Consider the following 6,467-nt stretch of genomic DNA (forward strand, 5'->3'; position numbering starts at 1 on the left):
TTGGAGTTCAAAGCCTCCAGACTGACTTTGTTTTCTCATCTGTTTTTGAATTTCTTCAGATCGGGGCATAATGTGCTGTTTTTGAGATCTTTTAGCTGCTTCATGTGGTCAGACAGGTTCTATTTAATGGATTTCTAGTTTCTACGGGTCTGGCAGTAATCAGTCCTGGTTGTGCTTAGTGAAATTAAACTCAGTTTTACAAAAAAAAAATAGTTAATCACAGTTAATTCATAGGGCCAGATTGGTTTGGATTGCGGTTGACAAACAAGCAAAAACAAAAGAAAACTGCAAGGGGCAAATGTTTTTTCACAGCACTGTATACGGGGTAAAAACAAACAGCCACACCAGTACTGAATACTGTAGTTAGCTGCAGTTAGGCCCATAAAAATGACAAATACAAATCAACACAGCTTTAAACATTTAACCTATGACATTTCATATTATCTCCTAAACAATAGGTCCTGATCAACAAAGCACAAGAACATGAAGATAAAGAGGATCAGGCTTAAGTGTCCCACTTTCCCAGTGTTTATCATATAGCCCTATATACATATGCTTTAATCTCTTATATACAGTATTAAGTGCAGAGCAGAGCAGTTTTCTGCTGGGTAGGCCAGAAAGCCTGGCATCATATTATTATAGAGTGCAATTTAAAAACTCCCCATGTAAAAATGTCTAAATTTAACACTTACTACTTTAAGACTACTTGTAATCAGTGTTGGGAGTAACGGCGTTATAATAAACGGCGTTACTAACGCCCTTACTTTTTCAAGAAAGGAGTAATCTAACTAATTACTCTGACTGTAACTATAACGCCGTTACCATTTCCTACACCCCGGTAATGCATGTTACTTTAGCAGCTGAATGAACTTTTTTTTAACTTTGCGCTTACAGACAAGGCTATAAATATTAGAAAACTCAGTTCAGTTAAATAAAAATAAGTAAGGACCTGTAATTAATCAAATATTGTCAAATATAAAGGATAGGTTGAGGTTTTGGTGAGCTGTTTTCATGATTTGAAACTGAAACTAACCAAAACTTTTATTATTATGCGCAGAAAGCCTGTGATTGTTTTAAATGAGTTTTTTAATGGATTGTTGTTTTTGTCCATTCTTTTGTTTTGTTTATTTATACATTTTTCCTTTGAGTGTGCTTTGGTTTGTTTATTTTTTTATCCCCAGACGCGTATTTGGTTTTTCCTTTTTTCAGTATTACAAGTCTTAGTAATTTTCTTTGGTCATGTGGAGTTTTTCATTTCATATTTTTTTTAATTCATTAGATTATATTTTGGGTTTATTTTTGTTTGTTATTTTTCTAATAATAATAGTAATTACATTTTTTTTAAGGGGCAAGTAACGCAATAGTTACTTTTACTGGTAACTAGTTACTTTTATAGTGGAGTAACTCCATTAGTAACTCAGTTACTTTTTTGGAGAAGTAACTAGTAACTATAACTAATTACTTTTTCAAAGTAAAGTGCCTAACACTGCTTGTAATATGGTGCAACACATTAAAGACGAAAAAGGCACCGTTTGACACAAAAATCACACCTTTACCTTAATAACTATGCCTCAACACATCAGCATAAACATATATATGACTAGGAAAAGCTGGAAAGAATCATACCATTTTTAAAAACTGCTTCGTCATCATTGTCCGCTGAGAGATCGGTGATTATTCCTCTGTGGAAAACACTCAATAATGTGAGCCCTGTGTCGTCTCTGAGTTACAAGTTTAGAGTGTGATATCAACACATGGGCTCGTAAACAAGGCTTTAAACAATTTATTTGAATTTGCATTCGATTCATGAACCAATTCACTCAATCAGTGAGTCAACTCCTCAAAACTTTCAAACACCACACAGATCACATGATAACAGGATTTTTTATCATTTCTGTTTCTTTTTCCCATTTTCACCTCAATTTATATGGCTAATTACCTGAACCACTCACTAGTGATGCCCCAACACCAGGAGGGTGAAAACTAGCACATGCCTCCTCCGATACATGTGAGGTCAGTCACCGCCTCTTTTTGAGCTGCTGCTAGAAGCATTACAAAACACTCGGAGGAAAGCACAGCGACTCGGTTCTGATACATCAGCTCACAGACGCCTCGTGCTGAGAGACATCACCCTTTGGAGTGATGTGGGGAGAGAGCGCCATCTACCCTCCAAGGCCAATTGTGCTCTCTCAGGGCTCTGGTAGCCAATGGCAAGCTACATTAACTGGATTCGAACCAGTGATATCCTGATAATAGTGGCAGCGCTTAGCCAGCTGGACCACTTGGAGACCCATGATAACAGGATTTTTAAGTTGAAATTTCTTCCAGCTTTTAATGACTTTCAGACACCACACAGTTCACAGACAACATTAACAAATAAATAACTTTTTACTTGAAATTAAGTATATTTATTATTATTAATAAAAAATAATAATAATTTTTAGTTCTTGTTCAGTCACATACTATTCCATTCATTTCTGATGTTTTAGGATCTCGCCTTGGTATGGTTTTGATATCGGTATTGAGATATTTAGGTATTTTGTATTTAAAGTTACATAATTTTGGTATTGTGACAACACTACTTAACAAGCTATATTAAAAAAAAATATTAAGTTAAATGTCTTATTTATAAATACTTTTTTTATAAATACTACATAAAAGGAATTTTCAGTAGAATACTCGATCACTAAAATATTCAGTTGCTGCAGCCCTAATTTATACAGCTCTGGAAAAAAATCACTTAAAATCACTTAAAAATGATGAGTTTATTTGATTTTACCAAATTAAAAACCTCTGGAATATTATCAAGAGGAAGATGGATGATCACAAGCCATTAAACCACCAAGCTGAATTGCTTGAATTTTTGCACCAGGAGTGGCAGTAGTTATCCAAGTTATCCAAAAGCAGTGTGTAAGACTGGTGGAGGAGAACATGCCAAGATGCATTAAAACTGATTAAAAACCAGGGATATTCCACCAAATATTGATTTCTGAACTTTTTTGGAATTTGTATATATATATGAACTTTTTTGCATTATTTGAGGTCTTTTTTTTTTTGTTGTTATTTCTGCCATTTCTCATTTTCTGCAAAAACATGCTCTAAATGCCAGTATTTTTATTTGGAATTTGGAAGAAATGTTGTCCGTAGTTTCTAGAATATTTATTTTTATTTTTTTCCAGAGCTGTGTATTGCGTAATTATTAAATATCTGATTTACAGCTAATAAGAAACAAATAATAAACACGAAGCTAATGTCTGCTTAGCATAGTTTCCATTACTAGAATATTCTTTAAGCTGTGTTCGTTTTAGCGTATAAAAGGTTTTCCTCAAGGGACTTTCGCTCTCTGCTTAAAATGAGCACACATGTAATCCGCTATCGCTTTGAAGCGTCTCCGTTCTGATCCGTACAGCGGAGAGGTGCCTTAAAGAGTAAAGCTCCTTATCAAGCATTTAAGCCTAACACCCTTTTGCTTTCATTAAATCTGACTTGAACTGGTCACCCAAAGGTCGCAGCGACCGGGCCCGTTTTTTCAAATGAGAGTAACAGTGTATTACCCTGCAGCATATTACACGCTATTAGCACAGATGTTGGTGTTAATAGCTCTTGCTGGTGGGGTTGGGGGGGTGCTGGTGGGAGGGGTGAGAGGGGTCTTTTACATATTCATGTTTATGGAGGTTCAGTCACCCGTGAGAAATGGATGCACATGCTTCTGGACACAGAGATTTGGAGGTGCCTGCGTGCCTCTTTATCAGTCTCTGTGTGCTGTTTACAAAAGGGCAGTAATTACAGCAGGGCTGAGCAATGTATCATTTAATAATTGTGATATTATGCATTTTAAGTCTTTTATTTTTTCTCGTTAACCTTTCTGTCAAATTGACAGTTTTTAATTTTCAAACATTATTTTTGGAGCATTAAACATTGCTTTAAAATGCTTAACTCGCATGTGATTAATAATGTAAATGAAAAATTACATTTTTTTTTATTACATATACACTTTCATTTCAGTTTCACTCCAGTAGAGACAATAAAGGCAATGGGTAAAAAATAATATTGTATTTTATTGTTTTAAATGAACAGAACGAAATTAACAAAATTAATACAGACCTATATATGATTTGTCTGCCAGCAACTACACCTGAAATTACCTATATATTTTGTATGTATGCATGTCTGTATTTATATATATATGAATAATTAATTTGCAAAAAAAGAAGAAATTGTATATAATCTCTGTTCACTCTATTAGACACTCCAACCTACTGTAGCTCTTCTACCTTGTAGCTGTAAAGTCTGAGACAAAACCTCATCTGTTCCTGCACAAGTTGTGTTGCACACCAACAGGACACTATCCTACAGCACACTAGCCTGCAGGATGCTGCCCACAGGATGTTGTCCCCAGGACGCTGCCCACAGGATGTTGTCCACAGGACACAAGCCCACAAGATACTGCCCACAGAAGACTAGCCCACATGACGCTGCCCACAGGACACTAGCCCACATGATGCTGCCCACAGGATGCTGCACACAGAATGTTGCCCACAGGACATTAGCCCACAAGATGCTACCTACACACTGCCTACAGGATGTTGCCCACAGGACACTAGCCCGCAGGGCTCTGCCCACAGGACACTAGCCCACAGGATGCTGCCCACAGGACACTAGCCCACAGGATGCTGCCCACAGGACACTAGCCCACAGGATGCTGCCAACAGGACACTAGCTCACAGGATGCAGCCCACACTGTGCTGCCAACAGGACACTAGCCCACAGGACGCCGCCCACAGGATGTTGTCCACAGGACACTAGCCCACAGGACGCTGCCCACAGGATGCAGCCCACACTGTGCCACCCACCAGATGCTGCGGTGACTCTACCTAATACTGTAAAGCTGACTGAGAAAATCCAGCCAAAATGTGCAAATCTGTCTCTATCTAAGTGTGGCGACCCTAGACGCCCTATTTGGCTATTTACAAAGAAAAAATAAATAAATAAATAAAACTAAACCAACTACGCCACCCCTTGGTTTATACCTAGAGCAAAGGGGAGCTCTGTAAGTAAAAATGCACACAGGTCACTTTTAAGAAAAATAGAAATATTCTTTATTTGGTCACAGGTTAACTGACACGGTAAAAGATTTTATTAAAATGAAAAAAAAAAGGATAACAAACAAACCTTTGGTAACAAAATAGGACATATACCACAACTAAGCTTCAGGCTTCTAGTTAGGGTTTGGATGCTATTACATAAAGTAAACAAAATAAGGGAACACTGCAAATCAGTAAGAGAAATCAAAATAATAAATGGTAGATAGTGATACTTTCCACTACAAATCCAAAGTTCAGTGACTACACACCACTCCAGTACTATACAAATAGCATTCACTTTCCTAAGCTTATCGCCCACAAGTAGCTTAGTTGGCCAGATCTAGACTTTGTTACCAATAATAGAACATAAACAAAAAAAAAAATAAAAAAATAAATAAATGCTCTACCAAGAGTTCTGAGCAGCACATACACTTATTTTGTAAAAAGAAACAGCAATTGCTGTAAAAATACCTTTACAAGAAACGTCTAAAAGAAAACATCAGCTAAAAGAAAACAGCAGCTAGCCATATTAAACGAATCTGGCATCTGTTAACACAGAGGGGCAAGAGAATAACACGTTTAAATTACAACATTCACATTATTTAAACCACAGAAAACAAACACCCGCTAAGCCAGACAATATAAGAATATAGGTTACACATTATTCAGCTAAATGTTGATATACATACCCCACACACAAACAGCACGTTTTATCGTTCTCCCAGTCAGTGTAGTAGCACGGCGTACTGCAGTTCAGCTGAACATAAAGACAAGGGCTGGATTACTAATTAAAATTTAGATATAAATGAGTGGAAAGGTAAATTAAACAGCCACAACATACCTGTCGTTAACTTCAGAGCTCTCTATATTACTCAGTGCCGCGGCACACTCACGCCAGCACACATACCCAGCCGCTCCAACCAGCACCTCAGTCCCAGTCTAGTCCTAAAAACACATACTGTGCTAAGCCACGATATACTAAAAATGCTAACCAGGTGCTCAAACACTACAAAATTAAGTTAAAAACACACCTTCTACTCCCGGATTGCTGCTGTACCTCGCGCTGAACGCCGTCAATAGTGCTAGCACCGCTGCTCATGCTAACCAGGACCCCCATAGCTGCCCATATACCTGCCCTTCTAGAAAACCCGGGAAGCTCGACCAATGCCTATTCGAGGCAAATTATACACTGTTCCCAGTCCCACTGGCTACATTCGCAAGAGGTATAAACATAAAATATATTTTGGTTTGTTTACAAAAAAAAATCCATATGTTTTTCTCTCTATTTACAGGGGTTGGACAATGAAACTGAAACACCTGGTTTTAGACCACAATAATTTATTGTGGTGACGGACAGTTCTGGTGGAAACAGGAGAGTTGAGG

At 37.5% G+C, this 6,467-nt stretch overlaps 1 long non-coding RNA gene across 1 annotated transcript; it reads right to left on the reverse strand.

Moving 5' to 3' along the window:
• Nucleotides 1–4,965: 4,965 nt before the first annotated feature.
• On the reverse strand, nt 4,966–6,252 carry LOC125786953 (uncharacterized). Its single transcript, XR_007428927.1, has 4 exons — nt 6,116–6,252; nt 5,926–6,029; nt 5,774–5,841; nt 4,966–5,630 (listed from the first exon to the last, which is right to left on the reverse strand). It is a non-coding gene; the product is annotated as an uncharacterized LOC125786953 (long non-coding RNA).
• Nucleotides 6,253–6,467: the final 215 nt, after the last annotated feature.

The sequence above is a fragment of the Astyanax mexicanus genome, chromosome 22 (assembly GCF_023375975.1).
Source record: "Astyanax mexicanus isolate ESR-SI-001 chromosome 22, AstMex3_surface, whole genome shotgun sequence".
Lineage (NCBI taxonomy): Eukaryota > Metazoa > Chordata > Actinopteri > Characiformes > Acestrorhamphidae > Astyanax > Astyanax mexicanus.